The sequence below is a fragment of the Somniosus microcephalus genome, chromosome 3 (assembly GCF_052327205.1).
Source record: "Somniosus microcephalus isolate GS21.2 chromosome 3, FLI_Smic_1.0, whole genome shotgun sequence".
Taxonomy (NCBI): Eukaryota; Metazoa; Chordata; class Chondrichthyes; order Squaliformes; family Somniosidae; genus Somniosus; species Somniosus microcephalus.
In genome coordinates this window covers 294,649,701-294,675,556 of record NC_140989.1, presented here as the reverse complement: position 1 = coordinate 294,675,556, position 25,856 = coordinate 294,649,701, and the positions used below count along the sequence as shown (strand labels likewise).

Sequence of the window (25,856 nt, the reverse complement as noted above, 5' to 3'; positions counted from 1 at the left end):
ATGTTTGCTATATCTCCTGTTGCAGACTGGAAGGAACCGCTGGTGAAGAAATTAGGGGCGATGGTGACCTTGACTGCCACTGAGAGAGCCATGGTTGACCTGATCTGAGGCTCGCGGTCTGGTTGCAGGAGGTGGCAGAGTTCGGTGACCACATCTTTGCTGAAGTGGAGCCTTCTAATGCACTGCTCCTCGCTTAATTGGAGGTAGGAGAAGTGCTCTCGGAATACACTCGGAGGGTAAGGCCTCCTGTTGAGAGCCCTGATGGCCCTTCTCCTCCCTCTGGCCACATCTTGCAATCTCTCTCGCTGCCCCCGCTCCCTCTGCAGTAGATCCTGGAGGGTGAATTTGAAATTAAAATATAAATAAATTAATATTTAAAAAAATATATTGTACTGTCCTGATAAAAGCAACATGGATGACAGAGAGCAGGTTCAACACAATAATTGCTCGACAGAACCTGCAGCTGCGTGCAGACTGAAAGCAGTTATTTTATTGTATACTCTTCATTATAAAATCGCAGGCATTGTGTGACACCAGGGGCGTTCTCCCACTTGTTCAGCATAAAGGTAGTGGAAATCTGGAACTCTTGCCCTCGAAAGGCTATGGAGTCTTGATCAATTGGCATTTTTAAGACTGAGATTGATGGATTTTTTTTAGGTCAGGGTATCAAAGGATGTTGAGGTACAGATCAGCCATGATCTAATCAAATGGCGAAACAGGCTCGAGGGCTGAATGGCTGACTCCTGTTCCTATGCAACTTCCTTTCTTGTATGTGTCTTTCGCATTTCTATTGCAATTGTCTCTGTCGGGGATCAAGGAGGTAAGGGGAAAGAAATAGCTGAAAATAAAGGAAAAAAGTGACGCAGGAAGGAACAGGGTAATCTAAATAGAGGAGGAAAGGATCATTAAATAATGAAAAAGGTTGCGAGCAAAGGGAAATTATAGGGAAGAAAATTGGTGGCAATGTGACTGCGACGTGCACCTGAACCTGGAGGCCTGAGGCCGAAATTGGGTGCCGGGCCTCATCTCTACAATCTGAGTGAGCTGCCAGTGTCTAGAATCATAGAATTGTAGAATGGTTACAGCACGGAAGAAGGCCATTCAGCCCGTCGAGCCCGTGCAGGCTCTCTGCAAGAGTACTTCAGCTAGTCCCACTCCCCTGCCCTTTCACCGTAGCCCTGCATATTTCTTTCCTTCAGATACTTACCCAATTCCCTTTTGAAAGTTGTGATTGAGTCTGCCTCCACCACCCTTTCAGGCAGTACATTCCAGATCTTAACCACTCGCTGTGTAAAAAAGTTTTTCTTATGTCGCCTTTGGTTCTTTTGCCAATCACCTTAAATCCGAGTCCTCTGGCTCTCGACCCTCTGCCAATGGGAACAGTTTCTCTCTATCTACTCGATCCAAAACCCTTCATAATTTTTAACACGTCTATCAAATCGCCTCTGAATCTTCTCTGCTCCAAGGAGAACAACCCCAGCTTCTCCAGTCTATCACCATAACTGAAGTCCGTCATTCCTGGAATCATTCTCATAAATCTTTTCTGCACCCTCTCTAAAGCCTTCACATCCTTCCTAAAGTGTGGTGACCAGAATTGGACACAGCACTCCAGTTGAGGCCGAATCAGCGTTTTATACAGGTTCATCATAATTTCCACGTTTTTGTACTCTATCAGGGAAAAATATGGTGGCGCCGCCTTTGGGGTGCTAACTTCGCCTGGGGCGCTACCAGTGAATATCACGGCGCTACATGCAACAGTGCCACGCGCGTTGGCACATAGCGCGCGGTATTGCAGGCCTCCCTCCCCTGATTAAAGGGGAGGGGACTAGCACTTTGTGCACCGGGGCCCTGCTGGACCAGAGTAGAGCGGGGTTCTGGGGGTGCTAATGGGAGTCGCAAAGCAACCCAATTTTCCCCCCATACCTCTATTCATGAAGCCCAGGAGCCCGTAAGCCTTTTTAACTGCTTTCGCAACCTGCCCTGCCACCATCAACGATTTGTGCACATATACCCCTAGGTCACTCTGTTCATGCACCCACTTCAAGATTGTACCTTTTAGTTTTTATGTCCTCTCCTCATTCTTCCTATCAAAATGTATCACTTCACACTTTTCTGTGTTAAATTTCATTTGCCACGTGTCCGCCCATTCCACCAGCCTGTCTGTCTTCCTGAAGCCCATCACTCCCCACCTCATTGTTCACTACACTTCCAAGTTTTGTGTCATCTGTAAATTTTGAAATTGTGCCCTGTACACCCACGTCCAAGTCATTAAAATATATATCAAGAAAAGCAGTGTTCCTAGAACCGACCCCTGGGGAACACCACTGTATACCTTCCTCCAGTCCGAAAAACAACCGTTCACCACTACTCTCTGTTTCCTGTCACTTTAGCCAATTTAGTATCCATGCTGCCACTGTCCCTTTTAGTCCATGGGCTTCAACTTTGCTGGCAAGCATAATACATGGCACTTTGTCAAACACCTTTTGGAAATCCATGTACACCACGTCAATTGCATTACCCTCATTAACCCTCTCTGTTACCTCATCAAAGAACTCAATCAAATTACTTAAACTACTCTATAGTTTGACAGTTAAGGTTCATAGTTTATAAAGCTTAAAAGGTCTTAATTTTGTGGTTATAGTTTCTAAGGTCTCTGTTGTGTAGCGGGGAGTGCTAGGAAACAAGGGCCCTTGAGTAATCATTTAATTGTAGTATAATTGGTGGTATTGATTTAATTTCAATTAATTAAAGGGTAAGTCATGGCAGCAAAGCTCGGCCGCGTGGCATGCTCCGCCTGCACTATGTGGGAAATCAGGGACACTTCCTGTGTCCCTGACGACCATGTGTGCGGGAAGTGTATCCAGCTGCAGCTACTGGCAGACCGCATTGCAGTGCTGGAGCTGCGAATGGATACATACTGGAGCATTCGCGATGCTGAGGACGTCGTGGATATCACGTTTAATCAGTTGGTCACACCGCAGGTAAAGGCTGCACAGGCAGGAAGGGAATGGGTGACCCCCAGGCAGAGTAGTAGGGGCAGGCAGGTAGTGCAGGGATCCCCTGTGGCCATCCCCCTCTCAAACAGATATACCGCTTTGGATATTGTTGCGGAGGATGGCTTATCGGGGGAAGGCAGCAGCAACCAACTTCCTGGCACCAGGGGTGGTTCTGCTGCACGGGACAGGAGGAAAAAGAGCGGGAGAGCTATAGTGATAGGGGATTCTATTATAAAGGTAATAGATAGGCGTTTCTGCGTCCGCAAACAAGACTCCAGGATGTTGCCTCCCTGGTGCAAGGATCAAGGATGTCTCGGAGTGGCTGCAGGGCATTCTGGAGGGGGAGGGTGAACAGCCAGTTGTCGTGGTGCATATAGGTACCAACGATATAGGTAAAAAACGGGATGAGGTCCTAAAAGTTAAATATAGGGAGACAGGAGGAAAATTTAAAAATAGGACCTCAAAGTAATCTCAGGGTTGCTACCAGTGCCACGTGCTAGTCAGAGTAGAAATAGAAGGATATTTCAGATGAATACGTGGCTAGAAGAGTGGTGCAAGGGGGAGGGATTCAAATTCCTGGGACATTGGAACCGATTCTGGGGGAGGTGTGACCAGTACAAACTGGACGGTTTGCACCTGGGCAGGACTGGGACCGATGTCCTAGGGGGAGTGTTTGCTAGTGCTGTTGGGGAGGGTTTAAACTAAAATGGCAGGGGGTTGGGAACCTGTGCAGGGAGACAGAGGAAAGGGAAGCAAGGATAGAAGCAAAAGACAGGAAGGAGAAAAGCAAAAGTGGAAGTCAGAGAAATCAAGTGTGTAAATCAAACATGGCCGCAGTAAACAATAATGCTAAAAGGTCTAAGAGTGTTAGAAAAACAAGCCTGAAGGCTTTGTGTCTTAATGCGAGGAGCATTCGTAATAAGGTGGATTAATTAGCTGCGCAAATAGATGTAAATGGATATGATATAATTGGGATTACGGAGACATGGCTCCAGGGTGACCAAGGCTAGGAATTCAACATCCAAGGGTATTCAATATTCAGGAAGGACAAGCAAAAAAGAAAAGGCGGTGGGGTAGCATTGCTGGTTAAAGAGGAGATTAACACAATAGTAAGGAAGGATATTAGCTCTGATGATGTGGAATCTGTATGGGTAGAGCTGAGAAATACCAAGGGACAGAAAACGTTAGTGGGAGTTGTATACAGACACCCAAACAGTAATGCTGAGGTTGGGGATGGCATTAAATGGGAAATTAGAGATGCGTGCAATAAGGGCACAGCAGTTATCATGGGTGACTTTAATCTACATATAGATTGGTCTAACCAAATTAGTAACAATACTGTGGAAGAGGAATTCTTAGAGAGTATACGGGATGGTTTCCTGGACAAATATGTCAAGGAACCAACTAGAGATCAGGCCATCTTAGACTGGGTATTATGTAATGAGAAAGGATTAATTAGCAATCTTGGGGAGGAGCGATCATAATATGATCGAATTCTTCATTAAGATGGAGAGTGAAGTAGTTGATTCAGAGACTTAGGTACTGAATTTAAATAAAGGAAACTACGATGGTATGAGGCGCGAGTTGGCTAGGATGGATTGGGGAATGTTACTTAAAGGGTTGACGGTGAATAGGCAATGGCAAACATTTAAAGATTGCATGGATGAACTACAGAATTTGTTCATCCCTGTTTGGCATAAAAATAAAACAAAAAAGGTGACTCAACATTGGCTAACAAGGGAAATTAGGGATAGCATACGATCCAAGGAGAGGACATATAAATTGGCCAGAAAAAGCAGAAAACCTGAGGATTGGGAGCAGTTTAGGATTCAGCAAAGGAGGACAAAGGGATTAATTAAGAGGGGGAAAATAGAGTATGAGAGTAAGCTTGCAGGGAACATAAAAACTGACTGCAAAAGCTTCTATAGATATGTGAAGAGAAAAGGATTGGTAAAGTCAAGCGTAGGTCCCTTGCAGTCAGAATCTGGGGAATTTATAATGGGGAACAAAGACATGGCAGACCAATTAAATACATACTTTGGTTCTGTCTTCACAAAGGAGGACACAAATAACCTCCCAGAGATGTCGGGGAACATAGGGTCTAATGAGAGGGAGGAACTGAATGAAATCAGTATTTGTAGGGAAATGGTGTTAGGGAAACTGACGGGATTGAAGGCCGATAAATCCCCAGGGCCTGATAATCTACATCCTAGGGTACTTAAGGAAGTGGCCCGAGAAATAGTAGATGCATTGCTGGTCATCTTCCAAAATTCTATAGACTCTGGAACAGTTCCCATGGATTGGAGGGTAGCTAATGTAACCCCACTATTTAAAAAAGGTGGTAGAGAAAAAACGGGGAATTATAGACTGGTAAGGCCTGACATCGGTAGTGGGGAAAATGCTAGAGTCCATTATAAAAGATGTAATAGCAGAGCACTTGGAAAACAGTGACAGGATCGGACAAAGTCAACATGGATTTACAAAAGGTAAATCATGCTTGACTAATCTACTGAAATTTTTTGAGGATGTAATTGGTAGAATAGATAAGGGAGAACCAGTGGATGTGGTGTATTTGGACTTTCAGAAGGCTTTCGATAAGGTCCCGCATAAGAGACTGGCGTGCAAAGTTAAAGCACATGGGATTGGGGGTAAGGTACTGATTTGGATAGAAAACTGGTTGGCAGACAGGAAGCAAAGAGTTGGAATAAACGGGTCTTTTTCCGAGTGGAAGGCAGTGACTAGTGGGGTACCGCAGGGATCGGTCCTTGGACCCCAGCTATTCACAATATATATTAATGATCTAGACGAGGGAACTAGATGTAATAGCTTCAAGTTTGCAGACGACACAAAGCTGGGTGGGCGTGTGTGCTGTGAGGAGGATGCAGGGAAACTCCAGTACGATTTGGACAGGTTGGGCGATTGGGCAGATGCATGGCAGATGCAGTATAATGTGGATAAATGCAAGGTTATCCACTTTGGTGGCAAAAACAGGAAGGCAGATTAACGGCAATAGATTTGGAAAAGGGGAAATGCAACGAGACCTGGGTGTACTTGTGCACCAGTCGCTGAAGGTAAGCATGCAGGTGCAACAGGCGGTTAAGAAGGCAAATGGTATGCTGGCCTTCATAGCGAGAGGATTCGAGTACAGGAGCAAGGATGTCTTGCTGCAGTTGTACAGGGCCTTGGTGAGACCACACCTTGAGTATTGTGTGCAGTTTTGGTCGCCTTATCTGAGGAAGGATGTTTTTGCCATGGAGGGAGTGCAGCGAAGATTCACCAGACTGATACCTGGGATGGCAGGAATGACGTATGAAGAGAGATTGGGTCGATTAGGCTTATATTCGCTAGAGTTTAGAAGAATGAGAGGGGACCTCATTGAAACTTATAAAATTCTAACAGGACTAGACAGACTTGATGCAGGAAGGCTGTTCCCGATGGCGGGGAAGTCCAGAACCAGGGGCCACAGTCTAAGGATAAGGGGTAAGCCATTTAGGACAGAAATGAGGAGGAATTTCTTCACCCAGAGAGTGGTGAACCTGTGGAATTCTCTACCACAGAAGGCAGTAGAGGCCAATTCATTAAATATATTCAAGAAGGAGTTGGATATATTTCTTAAGGCTAAAGGGATCAAGGGATATGGGGAGAAAGCAGGGGCAGGGTACTGAATTTGGATGATCAGCCATGATCGCTTTGAATAGCGGAGCAGGCTCGAGGGGCCGAATGACCTATTCCTGCTCCTATCTTCTATGTTTCTATGTAAACACGATTTGCTTTTAACAAATCCGTGCTGGCTTGGCCTGTCGTGCCTCCACAGTAAATTTCTACCACATAAGGTTTCCAATAAGAAGAGTACTTCAATAAGACTGTTGAAATGGACAAATATCTGATTGAGACGACCTTTCCCTCAAATGCTCATTATGTTTGAAACTTGTTTCCTTTATGTATGTTTGAAGTATCATCACAAATAAGGGGATATGATGATTATTTATAGTGAGATATTTATTAAAAAATGTTTGTTGACTGTGACAAAATACAAGAAGACATTAACAAGCCTGCAGAATGAGCATGTAAATGGCAAATTAATTTCAATATACTGTAGGGAAGTGTGAGGTGATGAATTTTGGTAGGAGGAATAAGGATGCCAAATACCGCTGGATAATGGGGTACAGGAGCAAAGAAACATAGAAGGTAGGAGCAGGAGTAGGCTATTCGGCCCCTCGAGCCTGTTCCGCCATTTAATGAGATCATGGCTGACCACAAATTCAATACCCTGTCCCTGCTTTCTCCCCATATCCCTTGATCCCTTTAGCATTAAGAAATATATCCAACTCCTTCTTGAATATATTTAATGAATTGGCCTCAACTGCCTTCTGTGGTAGAGAATTCCACAGGTTCACCACTCTCTGGGTGAAGAAATTCCTCCTCATCTCTGTCCTAAATGGCTTACCCCTTATCTTTAGACTGTGACCCCTGGTTCTGGACTCCCCCAACATTAGGATCATCCTTCCTGCATCTAGTCTGTCTAGTCCTGTTAGAATTTTATAAGTTTCAATGAGATCCCCTCTCATTCTTCTAAACTCCAGCGAATATAAGCCCAATCGACCCAATCTCTCCTCATACTTCATTCCTGCCATCCCAGGTATCAGTCTGGTGAATCTTCGCTGCACTTCCTCCATGGCAAGAACATTCTTCCTCAGGTAAGGCGACCAAAACTGCACACAATACTCAAGGTGTGGTCTCACCAAGGCCCTGTACAACTGCAGCAAGACATCCTTGCTCCTGTACTCGAATCCTCTCGCTACGAAGGCCAACATACCATTTGCCTTCTTAACCGCCTGCTGCACCTGCATGCTGACCTTCAGCGTCTGGTGCACAAGGACACCCAGGTCTTGTTGCACTTCCCCTTCTCCCAATCTATTGCCATTCAGATAATAATCTGCCTTCCTGTTTTTGCCACCAAAGTGGATAACCTTGCATTTATCCACATTATACTGCATCTGCCATGCATCTGCCCAATCACCCAACCTGTCCAAATCATACTGGAGTTTCTCAGCATCCTCCTGACTATCAGCATATCCCTTTATTCCTTTCTCCCTCATATACTTGTCTCACTTCTCCTGGAATGCATCTATGCATTTTGCCTCAACAACTCTATGTGATAGCGAGTTCCACATTCTAATCGCTCTCTGAGTTAAAAAATTTCTCCTGAATTCCTTATTGGATTTATTGGTGGCTACTTTATATTTATTCTTCCAGTTTTTGACTCCCCAGAAATGGAAACATTGGACTGGATTTTCATTGAGGAGTCGGGTTGGAGGCAGGACTACTACTTTTGGGGTTGTAGTCCCGCCTCCATCGAGTTCTAGCCAACCCACGTGATTTTGACTTCACAGGTGACATCACAGATTGAAATTTCATCTGTCAAGACCTTTTGACAGATGAAATATCAGTGTTTCACAGCTGTTTGAAGCTGTCAAACACTGACAATCTGTACTCCAAGTTAATTCCTTCCTGTCAGGATGATTTAGAGATCTCCCCGGAACAGAAAGCTGACTGCAATTTTTGACAGCTCGCAGCCATTCTACTTTCTGTGCCGGTGAGATGAGGGGCTCCGGAGACCTGAAGTAAGGAAGGCTGTAAAAGTAAGTAAAGGTATGTAAAACGTCTTTAAACACTTTACACACACCAAACACACTTACCTTTGCACTCATGCACCCATCACTCACCTGAACACCGGACATCTCGACCCCTCCAAGCCCTTCATCCCGACGGTCCGCCTCCTCTAACTTGGCGTGGGCACTAATCCCCTTCCCGCCTCGGGGAGGCGGGTCCCAGTGCGGGGCGGGAACCCGCCTCCTTTGAAACTAGCATGGAGGCGGGTTGAGGGCGGGCTGGTGTCGGGACCTCTGATTTCGGGATTTTAACCCCCCACACGCCTCCAATCCAGCACCATATCGAACATTTTTGTAATTTAAAAAATCTCTATCAGGTCAGCTCTCAGCCTTCTCTTTTCTGGATAAAAGAGCCCCAGTTTGTTCAGTCTTTCTTGATAGTTATGACCTCTCAGTTCTGGCATCATCCTTGTGAATCTTTTTTGTATCTTCTCCAGTGCTTCTATATCCTTTTAGTAATATGGAGACCAAAACAGAGCACAGTACTTAAAGTGCAGTCTAACAAAGGTTCTATATAAGTTTAACATAACTTCCCTGCTTTTGAAATCTATTCCTCTAGAAATGAACCCCAGTGATTTGTTTACCTATTTTATGGCCTTATAAGCCATTGTCTTCGGTCGCCGCTACAAACTTCATTCCCTAGCTACCAACTCCATCCCTCTCCCTGGCAACTGCCTGTGGCTGAACCCGACTGTGCGCAAACTTGGTGTCATATTTGACTACGAATGAGCTTCCAACCACATAACTAAGACCGCCTATTTCCACCTCCGGAACATCGTCCAACTCTGCCCTGCCTCTGTTTATGAGCTGCTGAAACCCTCATCCATGCCTTTGTTACCTCTAGATTTGACTATCCAAACTCACTCCTGGCTGGCCTCCCATATTCTACCCTTCGTAAATTGAGGTCATCCAAAACTCTGTTGCCTGTGTCCTAACTCGCACCAAGTACCGTTCACCCATCAGCCCTGTGTTCGCTGACCTACATTGGCTCCCAATTAAGCAATGCCTCGATTTTAAAATTTTCATCCTTGTTTTCAAATCCCTCCATGGCCTCGCCCCTCCGTATCTATGTATCTATGTAATCTCCTCCAGCCCCACAACCCCCCAAGATATCTGTGCTCCTCAAATTTTGCCCTCTTGTGCATCCCTGATTTTAATCGCTCCACCATTGGTGGCCGTGCCTTCAGCTGCCAAGACCCTAAGCTCTGGAATTTTCTCCCTAAACCTCTCGTCCTTTCTACATTGCTTTCCTACTTTAAGACGCTCCTTAATACCCACATCTATGACCATCTGTCCTACTATCTCCTTATGTGGCTGGGTGTCAAATTTTGTTTTATAACGCTCCTGTGAAGCACCTTGGGATATTTTATTGCGTTAATGACGCTACATAAATGCAAGATGTGTTGTTGTTGTATTAACCTGCATCACTCCTTTTAATGATTTGTGAATCTGTACCCCTACTGTGGAGGAGGAATTCCTAGACTGTATACGAAATGGTTTCCTGGACCAATATGTCGAGGAACCAACTAGAGATCAGGCCATCTTAGACTGGGTATTATGTAATGAGAAAGGATTAATTAGCAATCTTGTTGTGTGAGGCCCCGTGGGGAGCAGCAACCATAATATGATAGAATTCTTCATTAAGATGGAGAGTAAAGTAGTTGACTCAGAGACTAGGGTCCTGAAATTAAATAAAGGAAACTATAATGGTATGAGGCACGAGTTGGCTACGATGGATTGGGGAGCGTTACTTAAAGGGTTGACGGTGGATAGGCAATGGCAAACATTTAAAGAGCACATGATAGTCATAGAGTTATACAGCACAGAAACAGGCCCTTTGGCCCATCGTGTTCACGCCAGCCATCAAGCCCTATCTATTCTAATCCCATTTTCCAGCACTTGGTCCGTAGCCTTGTATGCTATGGCGTTTCAAATGCTCATCTAAATGCTTCTTGAATGTTGTGAGGGTTCCTGCCTCTACCACCCTTTCAGGCAGTGAGTTCCAGATTCCAACCACCCTCTGGGTGAAAAAGTTTTTCCTCAAATCCCCTCTAAACCTCCTGCCCCTTAATTTGAAACTATGCCCCCTTGTTATTGACCCCTCTACTAAGGGGAAAAGTTCCTTTCTATCTACCCTATCTATGCCCCTCATAATTTTGTATACCTCAATCAGGTCCCCCCTCAGCATTCTCTGCTCTAAGGAAAACAACCCCAGCCTGTCTAGTCTCTCTTCATAGCTGAAGTGCTCCAACCCAGGTAGCATCCTGGTGAATCTCCTCTGCACCCTCTCCAATGCAATCACATCCTTCCTATAGTGTGGTGACCAGAACTGCACACAGTATTCCAGCTGTGGCCTAACTAGCGTTTTGTACAGCTCCATCATAACCTCCCTGCTCTTATCTTCCATGCCTCGGCTAATGAAAGCAAGTATCCCATATGCCTTTTTAACCACCTTATCTACCTGTTCTGCTGCCTTCAGGAATCTATGTACATGCTGATGCGCTATCAATTACTCAAAAGACTGAGGTTAAGCGAGTAACTAACAGGCTTTTATTAACAAGAGAATGAAGGTGTGCCTCGAGTGGTCGACCAGTCCAGAATACAGAGGGACTGTGGAGCAGTCACCTTTATACCTGGACTCGTGGGAGGAGTCAGCCGAGGCATGTACAGACATGTACACAGTGGAATACAAACACACACACAGGCAGGTATAACAGTGGTTTACCACATTCACCCCTTGTTTAAAAATGAGTCCGGCGGGGTGAAGTGTATTAAAAGTTTGTGTATTGGAGTCTCTCCGGAGGTCTTGTCTGCCGCTGTGATCGACGTGGCGACGGCAGGGGGAGTGAAGCTTCCGGCGTCGAGTCCCGCGTAGGCTGGGGCACTGGTGTGTAGTCCTCGTGGGTGTCTAGCGGGTCGCGGGGCCCAGGCGTGCCGTCTGCTGGGGTTGGATATTGGATCGTGGGGGGGGGGGTGGTAGTGGGTTACTGGGGCCCCCGAGGGTGCGAGGTCTCGTATGGAGACTGTGTCCTCCCGCCCGTCCGGGTACGCAGTGTAAGCATACTGGGGGTTGGTGTGGAGGAGGTCGACCCTCTCGACCAGGGGGTCCATTTTATGGGTCCTCACGTGTCTTCTCAGTAGGACCGGCCCTGGGGACGTCAGCCATTGCGGTAGCGATGTCCCCGATGTGGACTTCCTTGGGAAGACAAACATTTTCTCATGAGGGGTGGCGTTAGTGGCAGTGCAGAGCAGTGACCGAATAGAGTGGAGCGCATCGGGGAGCACATCCTGCCAGCGGGAGGTCGGAAGGCCCCTAGACTTTAAGGCTAGCAGGGCGGCCTTCCAAACTGTCGCATTCTCTCTTTCCAGCTGTCCGTTCCCCCAGGGGTTGTAACTGGTGGTCCTGCTTGTGGCAATACTCCTAGCGAGCAGGTACTGACGGAGTTCGTCGCTCATAAACGATGAGCCCCGGTCGCTATGGATATAGCTGGGGAAACCGAACAGGGTGAAGAGGTCGTTCAGACATTTAATGACCGTGGCACTGGTCATGTCCGGGCAGGGGATGGCGAACGGGAAACGGGAGTACTCATCAATAATGTTGAGGAAGTACACATTGCGGTCGGAGGAGGGGAGAGGCCCTTTAAAATCAACGCTCAGGCGCTCGAAGGGGCGAGTGGCTTTTATCAGGTGAGCCCTGTCTGGTTTATAAAAGTGCGGTTTGCACTCAGCGCAGACTTGGCAGTTCCTGGTCATGGTCCTGACCTCCTCAATGGAGTAAGGCAGGTTGCGGCCTTGATGAAGTGGAAGAACCTGGTGACCCCCGGGTGGCAGAGGTCATTGTGGAGGGCCCGCAGTCTATCGATCTGCGCGCTGGCGCAGGTGCCACGCGATAGAGCATCCGGGGGTTCATTGAGCTTCCCGGGCCGGTACAAGATCTCGTAATTGTAGGTGGAAAGTTCGATTCTCCACCTCAAGATCTTGTCGTTTTTGATTTTGCCCCTCTGCTTGTTGTTAAACATAAAAGCAACTGAACGCTGGTCAGTGAGCAGGGTTAATCGTTTTCCGGCCAGGTAGTGCCTCCAATGACGCACAGCCTCCACAATAGCCTGGGCCTCCTTCTCAACAGCGGAGTGTCTGGTCTCCGGGCCCTGGAGGGTTCGTGAAAAGAAGGCCACGGGTCTCCCCGCCTGATTAAGGGTAGCGGCCAGGGCAAAGTCGGACGCGTCGCTTTCCACCTGGAAGGGGATGGATTCATCCACTGCGTGCATGGTGGCTTTGGCAATGTCTTCCTTGATACGGTGGAAGGCTAGGGAAAAGGGAAAAGAGGTGGACTTGATCAGCGGACGGGCCTTGTCCGCATAGTAGGGGACCCACTGGGTGTAATAGGAGAAAAACCCTCGGCACCTCTTCAGGGCCTTGAGGCAGTGTGGCAGTGGGAGTTCCATAAGGGGACGCATCCGGTCGGGGTCGGGACCGATGACTCCGTGTTCCACAACACAGCCAAGGATGGCGAGGCGGCTTGTGCGGAATATGCACTTCTCCTTGTTATACGTCAGGTTCAGGAGTTGGGCGGTGCAGAGGAATTTTTCGAGGTTTGCGTCATGGTCCTGCAAGTCACGGCCGCAGATGGTCACATTGTCCAGATATGGGAAAGTGGCCTGCAACGCATTTTGATCAACCATCCGGTCCTTCTCCCTTTGGAAGACGGAGACCCCTTGGTGACGCCAAAGGGAATCCTAAGGAAGTGATAGAGGCGGCCGTTTGCCTCAAAGGCAGTATACTGGCGGTCCTCAGGGCGGATAGGGAGCTGATGGTACGTTGATTTCAGGTCAATGGTCGAGAAGACGCGGTACTGCGCGATCTGGTTGACCATATCAGCTATGTGGGGGAGTGGGTAAGTGTCCAGCAGGGTGTAGCAATTTATTGTCTGGCTGTAGTCGATGACCAGGCGCTGCTTCTCGCCGGTCTTAACGACCACAACCTGGGCTCGCCAGGGGCTGGTGCTGCCCTCAATAATCCCCTCCTTCAGGAGCCGCTCCACTTCGGTTTTAATGAAAACCCTGTCCCCGGCACTGTATCGCCTGCTCTTTGTGGCGATGGGCTTACAGTCGGGGGTGAGGTTAGCAAACAGTGGGGGGGGGGGGTGACTCTGAGTGTGGAGAGGTTGCACCTGGTGCGCGGCGGGCAATTTGGAAGCTGCTGGCTGCGGACTGTGAGTGGGGGGAGGGGTCCACCGTACGCCATCGTAACACTTTTAAGGTCGCACTGAAAATCTAACCCCAGTAGAACGGCAGCGCAGAGGTGGGGCAGGACCAGAAGTTTAAAATTATCGTACACAGTCCCGTCTACTAAGAGTGTCACCACGCAGTAGCCGCCAATGTCCGCCGACTGGGACTCGGAGGCCATAGAAATCCGCTGGTGCGCAGGCAGGACTGGGAGAGAGCAACGCCGCACCGTGTCGGGGTGGATGAAGCTCTCCGTACTCCCAGAGTCAAAAAGGCAGGTTGTTTCGTGACCATTTACCTTAATGTCCATTGTGGACTGGGCCAGTTGGTGCGGTCTCACTTGGTCCAGCGTAACGGAGGCCAGCGTAGGGGTCGGTGTGTCGCTGCGGGTATCAGATGAGGCGGTGTTGGGGGCCTGCTGCGTCCCGGCTGGCGTCCATGATCCCCATGTGGCTGGAGGCGTCCAAAATGGCTGCTGTTCCGGTGGTTCGCACATGGCTGGGGAGGCCCAAGATGGCGGCCCACACGCGGCGCTGCTGGGGTTCGGGGTGGCTTTGGCCCTGCAGACGCTGGCGTAGTGTCCCTTCTTCCCGCAGCCCAAGCAGATCGCATTTTTCGCCGGGCAGCGCGCTCTGGGGTGTTTGGCCTGGCCACAGAAGTAGCATTTCTGGCCTTGGGACACTGCTGCGGTAGTTGGGCCATTGCTGGGATGTGGCTGGGGTGGCACGGCGCTATGAGACGGTCCTACCGTGTCCCAGGCTGTCGTTCCCCGCGGCGTCCACGGTGCAGAGGAGTAGGCATCCATGCCCCGGTAGGCTGCGTCCAATGATAGTGCGAGTTCAGAGGCCTTGTTGAGGTCGAGGTCACTCTGCTCCAACAGTCGCTGTCGGGTGTAATTGGACCTGTGGCCCGCTACAAAAGCATCCCGGATAAGTTCCTCTGTGTACACGGCGGCCTTTACATCCTTACAACCACAGGCCAAGCACAGACAGTGCCTGAAGGTATTCCTCGGTCGATTCCCCCGGTTGTTGTTTACGACTCCCCAGGAGGTGCCTGGCGTACACCTCGTTCACTGGGCGCGTGTACTGGTCCTTGAGGAGCTTGAGAGCAGCCGTGTACGAGGTCGCGTCCTGGATGACCGAGTACGCTCGGTGGTTCACTTTGGAGGTCAGGACATCCAGTTTGTCCTCATCCGATTTGACCATTGCAGCGGAGGCGATCAGGAATCTTTCAAAGCACTTAAGCCAGTGAGCAAACTTGGTGGATGCGTCCGCCTCCCGATGGTCTAAGTCCAGGCATGCTGGTGTGAGGATCTTCTCCATTATAAAAAAATCTTGTTAATAAATTGATGCGCTATCAATTACTCAAAAGACTGAGGTTAAGCGAGTAACTAACAGGCTTTTATTAACAAGAGAATGAAGGTGTGCCTCGAGTGGTCGACCAGTCCAGAATACAGAGGGACTGTGGAGCAGTCACCTTTATACCTGGACTCGTGGGAGGAGTCAGCCGAGGCATGTACAGACATGTACACAGTGGAATACAAACACACACACCAAGGTCCCTCTGATCTTCTGTCCTTTCTAGGGTCCTACCGTTCATGGTGTATTCCCTTGCCTTGTTAGTCCTCCCAAAATGCATCACCTCACACTTTTCAGGGTTAAATTCCATTTGTCACTGTTCTGCCCATCTGACCAACCCATCTATATCATCCTGTAGCCTGAGGCTTCCCTCCTCGCTATTTACCACTCCACCAATTTCCGTGTCATCTGCGAACTTACTGATTATTCCTCCTACATTCATATCTAAATCATTCATGTACACTACAAACAGCAAAGGACCCAGCACCGATCCCTGCGGTACACCACTGGACACAGGCTTCTAGTCAGAAAAACAACCTTCAACCATCACCCTCTGCCTCCTGCCACTAAGCCAATTTTGGATCCAATGTGCCAAATTGCCTTGGATCCCATGGGCTCTTACCTTCTTGACCAGTCTCCCATGCGGGACTTTGTCAAAAGCCTTACTGAAGTCCATGTAGACTACATCAACTGCACTGCCCTCATCCACACACCTAGTCACCCCCTCGAAAAATTCAATCAAATTGGTTAGACATGATCGCCCCCTGAGAAAGCCATGCTGACTATCCTTGATTAATCCTTGCCTCTCCAAGTGGAGACTAATTCTGACCCTCAGAATTTTTTCCAATAATTTCCCTACCACTGATGTTAGGCTCACTGGCCTGTAATTCCCTGGTTTATCCCTACTACCCTTCTTGAATAATGATACTACGTTAGCTGTCCTCCAGTCCTCTGGCACCTCCCCTGTGACCAGAGAGGATCTGAAAATTTGTGTCAGAGCCCCTGCAATCTCCTCCCTTGCCTCACACAGCAGCCTGGGATACATCTCATCTGGGCCTGGGGATTTATCCACTTTTAAGAGCGTTAAAACTGCTAATACCGCCTCCCTCTCAATAGTAATTTGTTCAAGTATATCACAATCCCCCTGCCTGATTTCTATGCCTACATCGTCCTTCTCCATAATGAATACAGATGCAAAATATTCATTTAAAACCTCACCCACATCTTCCGGCTCTACACACATATTGCCACTTTGGTCCCTAATGAGCCCTACTCTTTCCCTGGTTATCCTCTTGCCCTTAATATACTTATAAAACACCTTGGGATTTTCCTTTATTTTGCCCGCCCCTGTTTTTTCATGCCCACTCTTCGCTCTCCTAATTTCTTTTTTAAGTACCCCCCTGCACTTTCTATACTCCTCTAGTGCCTCCACTGTTTTTAGTCCTTTGTATCTGCCAAAAGCCTCCCTTTTATTCCTAATCCATTCTTGTATATCCCTTGACATTCAGGGTTCCCTGGGCTTGTTGGTCCCACCCTTGACCTTTACGGGAACATGTTGGTGTTGTACTCTCTCTCTCTATTTCCTTTCTGAAAGACTCCCACTGCTCTGATGTGGATTTTCCTACATGTAACTGATCCCAGTCCACTTTGGCCAGATCCTGCCTTATCATATTAGAATCGGCCTTCCCCCAATTTAAAACCTTTATTTCCAGTCCATATTTGTCCTTTTCCATGACTACCTTAGATCTCACCGAATTATGGTCACCAAAATGCTCTCCTACTGACACTTCTACCACTTGCCCAGCTACATTCCCTAGGATTAGGTCCAGTACCGTCCCCTCTCTTGTAGGACTTTCTACATGCTGGCTCAAAAAGCTCTCCTAGCTCTTTAAGAATTCCACACCCTCTAAGTCTTTCACACTCTGACTATCCCAGTTAAATGTAAGAAATCACACAACACCAGGTTATAGTCCAACAGCTTTATTTGAAATCACAAGCTTTCGGAGCGCTGCTCCTTCGTCAGGTGAAGTGGAGAGATGCATAAAAACACAGCTTATATAGTCAGAGAATCATGTCAGATGTTTACAGGTAATCTTTCTATCTGCCATTTATCACATCGCGGCAGAGAGATAATCACAGCAATTAAAGGTGTAAATGGTGTCCAAACAGGTCAGTCAGGAAAACATTACATCAAAGAACAATGAGGTGGGCTCACAAGGGGTCAAATGTTGCAGATGCTGGGATCTGTATGAAAAACAAAAAAACAGACAAAAAACATTTTTTTTGTTGGAAATCACAGCAGGTCCGGCCGCATCTGTGTGGAGAGAACAAGCCAACAACGACTCAAGTCTGGCTGACCCTATGTCAGGTGGGGTTACATGTAGCGTGACATGAATCCAAGATCCCGGTTCAGGCTGTCCTCATGGGTGCGGAACTTGGCTATCAGTTTCTGCTCGATGATTTTGCGTTGTCGTGTGTCTCGAAGGTCGCCTTGGAGAATGCTTACCCGAAGATCGGAGGCTGAATGTCCTTGACTGCTGAAGTGTTCCCCGACTGGGTGGGAACACTCCTGCCTGGCGATTGTTGCACGGTGTACGTTCATCCGTTGTCGCAGTGTCTGCATGGTCTCGCCGATGTACCATGCTCCAGGGCATCCTTTCCTGCAACGTATGAGGTAGACAACGTTGGCCGAGTCACATGAGTATGTACCATGTACCTGGTGGGTGGTGTCCTCACGTGTGATGATGGTATCTGTGTTGATGATCTGGCATGTCTTGCAGAGGTTGCTGTGGCAGGGTTGTGTGGTGTCGTGGTCGCTGTTCTCCTGAAAGCTGGGTAATTTGCTGCGAACGATGGTCTGTTTGAGGTTAGGCGGCTGTTTGAAGGCGAGTAGTGGAGGCGTGGGGATGGCCTTAGCGAGGTGTTCGTCGTCTTAGCGAGAAACTACGCCATGTTCTTCGCAGCCTTCAACATGTCATCGATGACGACGAACACCTCGCTAAGGCCATTGCCACGCCTCCACTACTCGCCTTCAAACAGCCGCCTAACCTCAAACAGACCATCGTTCGCAGCAAATTACCCAGCTTTCAAGAGAACAGCGACCACGACACCACACCACCCTGCCACAGCAATCTCTGCAAGACATGCCAGATCATCAACACAGATACCATCATCACACGTGAGGACACCACCCACCAGGTACATGGTACATACTCATGTAACTCGGCCAACATTGTCTACCTCATACGTTGCAGGAAAGAATGCCCTGGAGCATGGTACATCGGCGAGACCATGCAGACACTGCGACAGCGGATGAACGGACACCGCGGAACAATCGCCAGGCAGGAGTGTTCCCTCCCAGTCGGGGAACACTTCAGCAGTCAAGGACATTCAGCCTCCGATCTTCGGGTAAACATTCTCCAAGGCGGCCTTCGAGACACACGACAATGCAAAATCATCGAGCAGAAACTGATAGCCAAGTTCCGCACCCATGAGGACAGCCTCAACCGGGATCTTGGATTCATGTCACGCTACATGTAACCCCACCTGACGTAGGGTCATCCAGACTCGAGTCGTCGTTGGCTTGTTCTCTCCACACAGATGCGGCCGGACCTGCTGTGATTTCCAGCAAAAAAAATGTTTTTTGTCTTTTTTTGTTTTTCATACAGATCCCAGCATCTGCAACATTTGACCCCTTGTGACCCCACCTCATTGTTCTTTGATGTAATGTTTTCCTGACTGACCTGTTTGACACCATTTACACCTTTGATTGCTGTGATTATCTCTCTGCCGAGGTATGATAAATGGCAGTTAGAAAGATTACCTGTAAACATCTGACATTATTCTCTGACTATATAAGCTGTGTTTTTATGCATCTCTCCACTTCACCTGACGAAGGAGCAGTGCTCCGAAAGCTTGTGATTTCAAATAAAGCTGTTGGACTATAACCTGGTGTTGTGTGATTTCTTACATTTGTCCACCCCAGTCCAACCGGTACCGGCATCTCCACACCATGGCTATCCCGGTTAATATTGGGGAAGTTGAAATCCCCTACTATTATTACCCTATTATTTCTACACTTCTCTGAGATTTGCCTACATATCTGTTCCTCTATCTCCCCCTGACTGTTTGGGGGCCTATAGTACACTCCCAGCAAAGTGCTTGCCCCCTTTTCATTTTTAAGTTCTACCCATATGGCCTCATTAGAGGAACTTGCTAAGATATCATCCCTCCTTACAGCAGTAATTGACTCCTTGATTAATATTGCGACACCCCCTCCTCTTTTACACCCCTCTCTGTCTCGCCTGAAGATTCTATACCCTGGAATATTGAGCTGCCAGTCCTGCCCCTCCCTCAACCATGTCTCTGTGATTGCAACAATATCATACTCCCATGTGTTCATCAACACCTTCAATTCATCTGCCTTACTCGCAAGTCTCCTTGCATTAAAATAAATGCCATCCAGCCTTACCATACTCCCTTGTGTCGTTACATATTTGCTCTGCCCTCCAGGCTGACTTGTTTTTTCCTCTATATTTGGCTGTGAATCACCCCCTACTACAGCTCCACTCCGTATCCCATCCCCCTGCCAAGTTAGTTTAAACCAACAGCACTAGCAAACCTCCCGGCAAGGATGTTGGTCCCGTTCCGGTTCAGGTGCAACCTGTCCGACTTGTACAGGTCCCACCTTCCCCAGAAGCAGATCCAGTGATCCAGGAAACTAAAGCCCTCCCTCCTGCACCAACTCTTTAGCCACGCATTCATCTGCTCTATCCTCCTATTCCTATAATCACTAGCACGTGGCACCAGAAGTAATCCAGAGATTACAACCTTTGAGATCCTGCTTCTTAATCAGCTACCTAGCTCCTTAAATTCTTGTTGCTTCTTTCTACTCATGTTGTTAGTACCAATGTGAACCATGACCTCTGACTGTTTGCCCTCCCCCTTCAGAATGCCCTGCAGCCGTTGAGTGACATCCTTGACCCTGGCACCAGGGAGGCAACATACCATCCTGGAGTCACGTCTGCGGCCACAGAAACTCCTATCTGTTCCCCTTACGATAGAATCCCCTATCACTATTGCTCTCCCACTCTTTTTCCTCCCCTCCTGTGCAGCTGAGCCACTCGTAGTGCCACGGACTTGGCTCTTGCTGCATTCCCCTGAGAAACCATCTCCCCCAGCAGTATCCAAAACAGAAAATCTGTCAGAGAGGGAGATGGACCCAGGGGACTCCTGCACTACCTTCCTAGTTCTTTTACTCTGTCTGGCGGTCACCCATTCCCTGTCTGCCTGTGCACTCTTTATCTGCGGTGTGACCACCTCGTTAAACGTGCTATCCACAAAGATCTCAGCTTCGCTGATGCTCCACAATGTCTCCAGCCACAGCTGCAGCTCCGAAACGCGGATTTTGAGTAGCTGCAGCTGGAGACACTTCCTGCACATGTGTTCGCCCTGGACACCGAAAGTGTCCCTGACTTCCCACACAGCTGAGCTGCCCGCCATGTCCTACCCTTAATTTACTCCCTTTACTTCCTTTAAATTAAAGATTAAATACACTAGGGATCTTACTTTTACTTCAACGACTGGACTGTAGAAATACTCAACAGTTCCTACTTACCAATCAGCTCCTTCCCTGGTTGTGACATCACTTTAGCAGTTTTGCAGTTGTTGTTGTTTGACTGCTCCCACTCTCGGACTCTTTCCTTGGTGTAAAGTAAGAACCAATTCCCAACTCGCAGCACTCTGTTTAAACCGCACTCAGGGCTCCTCCTGGGGCCGTTGCTGCTGCTGGTGAGTCGGGGCCTCACTCGCTTTCCCGCTGCTTAAATCCTCGGTGTCCTCGCTCATGCTCCACCCAGGGCCGCTGCTGCTGCCTGTGACGCCCTTGTGGTTTTTCTCTCTTTCCCGTTCTCTGTGCTCAGTCTCCACCCAGGGCCGCTCTCACTGCTGCCGTCAGTGAGTCTGGGCCGCTCTCTCACTCTCCCGCTCTTTAAATCTTCGGTCTCTATGCTTAGTCTCCACCCAGGGCCGCTCTCGCCGCCGGTGAGTCTGGGCCACTCTCTCACTCCCCCGCTCTTTAAATCCTCGGTCTATGTGCTCAGTCTCCACCCAGGGCCGCTTTCGCTGCTGCTGCCGGTGCTGTAAATACAATGTAATGCTGTACTATGTAAAGATTAAATACACTAGGGATCTTACTTCCCTTTAAACACAACTTACTCTAAACACGGTGGCATAGTGGTTAGCACTGTTGCCTCACAGCGCCAGGGACCCGGGTTCGAATCCGGCCTCGGGCGACTGTCTGTGTGGAGTTTGCACATTCTCCCCGTGTTTGCGTGGGTTTCCTCCGGGTGCTCCGGTTTCCTCCCACACTCCAAAGATGTGCGGGTTAGGTTGATTGGCTATGATAAATTGACCCTTAGTGTTAGGGGGATTAAATACGTGGGGTTACGGGGATAGGGTGGGATATGTGTCGGTGCAGGCTCGATGGGCCGAAATGGCCTCTATCTGCACTGTGGGGTTCCTGTGATTTCCTGTGAATGATCCACAATTTTCATTGATCTTTAGTGTTTTATTATATACTCAGGTACTCAGCTGTTCCGCTTCTTATTACTATTGTACTAATGATGGTTTTCCTCTGTGAAGTTAACTTTGGATTTTATTTTCATTTCTCTAGATATATGGCTGGCTTTTGTTTGGCACAGAAATATATGCAAACTGCTTTGGCAGTGAAGGATTGGTGTTATGAATATGCGTTTGTATGTGTGGCTTTTGTTGTTGATTGTGATCTCATGGAACATTCTAGAATCCAAACATAAATCTATTGTCCCTTGAATGAAAGTGCCAATGGCGCAAAAAAATAATTTCCCGTTCTGTTGAAATGCAGATGTGTTCAAATTCAACAATTGAGTCCATTGTTCCGAATGAAAATTTCTAAAAATGCAGATGTCATCACATAAGCAACTGGAGAAAGAAAATCAAAACCAGCTAAAATGTGAAAATTAAGTATTGAATTATGGATGTAATGTGTGATGACTCTGACTGTGGGAGCATTGATGTTCAGCATCAGGAAGTGGGAGGTTCGATTATCCCTCTGGCCAGAACAATGTCCAGAGGTTGTTAGGTTACATATACTGTAGCTCTTGAGCTGCCTGATGACCTGCCTGGGTGATATCTTGTGCCTTCTGGCAGCTAACAGTAGGATTTTTGGAAGACGACTAGGCCCGGTCACCTACCTACCGACTCTCTTGGCAGCAGAGCAGTGAATCCAGGCAGACCTAAGAATGTGTAGATAAATTACATAAAACTTTATATTAAAAGAAAGTTGAAATATGGGTACCTAGCAGTGAGTGGCTGGAAAAAAGGGGGGCAAAAATGATGAATTTTGCAGGACTATTCCAAGGACAGCTGAAACAGGTCTGATGCCATACCAGCATTGGACAACTTTCAGGGATCCAGGGTGGCCACCAAAATCATAAGAACTTAATTTAAGAACATAAGAAATAGGATCAGGAGTCGGCCATTTGGCCCTTCGAGACTGCCCCACCATTCAATAAGATCATGGCTGATCTTCGACCTCATCTCCACTTTCCTGCACTATCCTCATATCCCTTGATTCCCTTAATATCCAAAAGTCTATCGATCTCTGTCTTGAATATACTCAACAACTGAGCCTCCACAGCCCTCTGGGGTAGAGAATTCCAAAGATTCACTACCCTCTGAGTAAAGAAATTTCTTCTCATCTCAGTCCTAAATGGCTGACCCCTTATTCTGAGACTGTGACCCATGGTTCTAGACTCCACAGCCAGGGGAGATATCCTCCCTGCATCTACCCTGTCAAGCCCTGTAAGAATTTTGTATGTTTCAATTAGATCGCCTCTCATTCTTCTAAACTCTAGAGAATACAGGCCTAGTCTACTCAATTTCTCCTCATAGGACAATCCCCCCATCCCAGGAATCAGTCTGGTGAACCTTCGTTGCACTCCCTCTATGGCAAGTATATCCTTCCTTAGGTAAAGAGACCAAAACTGTACACAATACTCCAGGTGTGGTCTCACCAGGGCCCTTTATAATTGCAGTAAGATGTCTTTACTCTTGTACTCAAATCCTCTTGTAATAAAGACCAACATACCATTTGCTTTCCTAATTGCTCGCTGTACCTGCATGTTAACATTCAGTGATTCATGTACAAGGACACCCAGGTCCTCTGAACACCAACATTTCCCAATTTCTCACCATTTAAAAAATACTCTGCTTTTCTATTTTTCCTACCAAAGTGGATAACTTCACATTTCTTCACATTATATTCCATTTGCCATGTTCTTGTCCACCCACTTAGCCTGTCTATATCCCCTTGAAGCCTCCTTGCATCCTCCTCACAACTTACATTCTCACCCAGCTTTGTATCATCAGCAAACTTGGATATATTACATTTGGTCCCCTCATCCAAATCATTGATGTAGATTGTGAATAGCTGAGGCCCAAGCACTGATCCTTGCAGTACCCCACTAGTTACAGCCTGCCAAACCGAAAATGACCCGTTTATTCCTACTCTCTGTTTTCTGTCCGTTAACCAATCCTCAATCCATGCTAGTATATTACCCCCAATCCCATGAGCCCTAATTTTATTTAATAACCTCTTGTCTGGCTCCTTATCGAATGCCTTCTGAAAATCAAAATACACCACATCCACTGGTTCCCCCTGATCTATTCTGCTAGTTACAACCTCAAAAAACTGTTGACTCCGCCCAATCCTATTATTATTTTCTAAGTGCCCTGTTACCATGTCCTTAATAATAGATTCTCGCATTTTCCCTACTATTGATGTCAGGCTAACTGGTCTGTAGTTCCCTGTTTTCTCTCTCCCTCCTTTCTTAAATAGTGGGGTTACATTTGCTACCTTCCAATCCATGGGAACTGTTCTAGAATTTATGGAATTTTGGAAAATGACAACTAATGCATTCACTATCTCTATAACCACCTCTTTCAGAACCCTAGGATGTAGGCCATCAGGTCCAGCGGATTTATCAGCTTTCAGACCCATGAATTTCTCCAGTACAGGAAACTCTCGATTTACCGGCACCTAAATAACCGGAAATCTCTGTTAACCGGCAAAATTCAGGAGTAGGTTCAGGTAAGTTTTACTTCATATTAGTGGCCGTTCCTCGATCTGTGGCTGTGTAACCGGGGTTCCGGCACCTGTTGCTAAGCAACAGGGACACCTGGACCTTGTGGCCGGGGTTCCTACACCTGTTGCTAAGCAACAGGGACGCCTGGAACTTGTGGCCAGGGTTCCTGCGCCTGTTGCTAAGCAACAGGGATGCCTGGATCTATTACTATGTACGGGGCTCTCGTACCTTTTACTATACCTCTCTGTAATCCGGACTTTTTGATAAACCGGCACCACGCCGGTCCCGTCGGTGCCGGATAAAAGAGTTTCATGTACTATTTTTTTTACTAATACTAATTTCTTTCAGTTCCTCATTCTTGTTAGAGCCTTTGTACTCCACTATTTCCAGAAAGTTTTTTGCGTGTTCTTACGTGAAGACAGACACAAAGGGCTGTATTTTGTCAATGGGAAGCTGTTGGAGGCGGGACTGCTGCTTGTCGGCTTTCAATACCGCCTCCATCAGCTTCTGGCCAACCAGCGGGATTTTCCCCTGATTGACCTTGTTAAGCCCGCATAACGGGCTCAGCAGGCCAATTAGGGGGAAGTCCGTGACAGAGCACGTCAGCGTCTGACATGCCATCTGTCAAGATTTTTTGAAAGAAGAAATGTCAGCATTTGACAGCCCTGTGAAGCTGTCAAACACTGACATTCTGTGTAGTTTGATGAGTCCTTGTGTTCAGGACTCATCAAACCTTTCAACTTTGCAGAAATCACCTGGCTGTTGGATCAGACGATCCAACAGCCAGTCTGTGATATCTACAATGGAGATGTCGGGACTCTGGCTCCACAGCGGCTGAAGGATGTAGGCATAAACAAAGGTAAGTGAACATTTTCTAACACTTTACACTCACCTTACATACTTACCACTCCACACTTGCGCCCATCACTCACCTCTACATTGCACTTTCAGACCCATCCGAGCCCCACAGATCTCCTACCCGGCTCCTCCACCCTGGCAGGGTTCCCCGAGGTGGGCAGCCTGCACATCAAAACGAAAAATGGGGATAATCCTATTTTCTAATAGGCTTTAGTTAATAGGCTTTAATCCCTTTCCCGCCTCGAGGAGACGGGACCCGGGGCAGGGCGGCTTCCCGCCTCCAGGCAAGAAGGCATGAAGGCGGGATGGGGGCGGGTTTACCACCCGCCCCAAAATTCTGCAATTTTACCGGCAGTCCCGCCTCCATACCCGCCTCCTCGGGGCTGACAAAATCCAGCTAATTGTATTTGTTTAATTTCTCTGCCATTTCCTTATTCCCCAAGTGTTGCTAACGTAAAAGGGAATCCAAAAGTGTTCTATAGGCATATAAATAGTAAACAGGTAGCAAGAGGAGAGGTGGGGCTGATTAGGGACCAAAAAGGAGACCTATGCATAGAGGCAGAGGGTATGGCTGAGGTGATAAATCAGTACTTTGCATTTGTCTTCACCAAAGAAGAAAATG

General features: G+C 47.7%; 1 protein-coding gene across 1 annotated transcript in view; it reads left to right on the top strand.

Annotated features, from left to right (window-relative positions):
• negr1 (neuronal growth regulator 1) overlaps positions 1–25,856 on the top strand; it is an 828,235-nt gene that overhangs the window by 119,430 nt on the left and 682,949 nt on the right. The window lies entirely within an intron of this gene.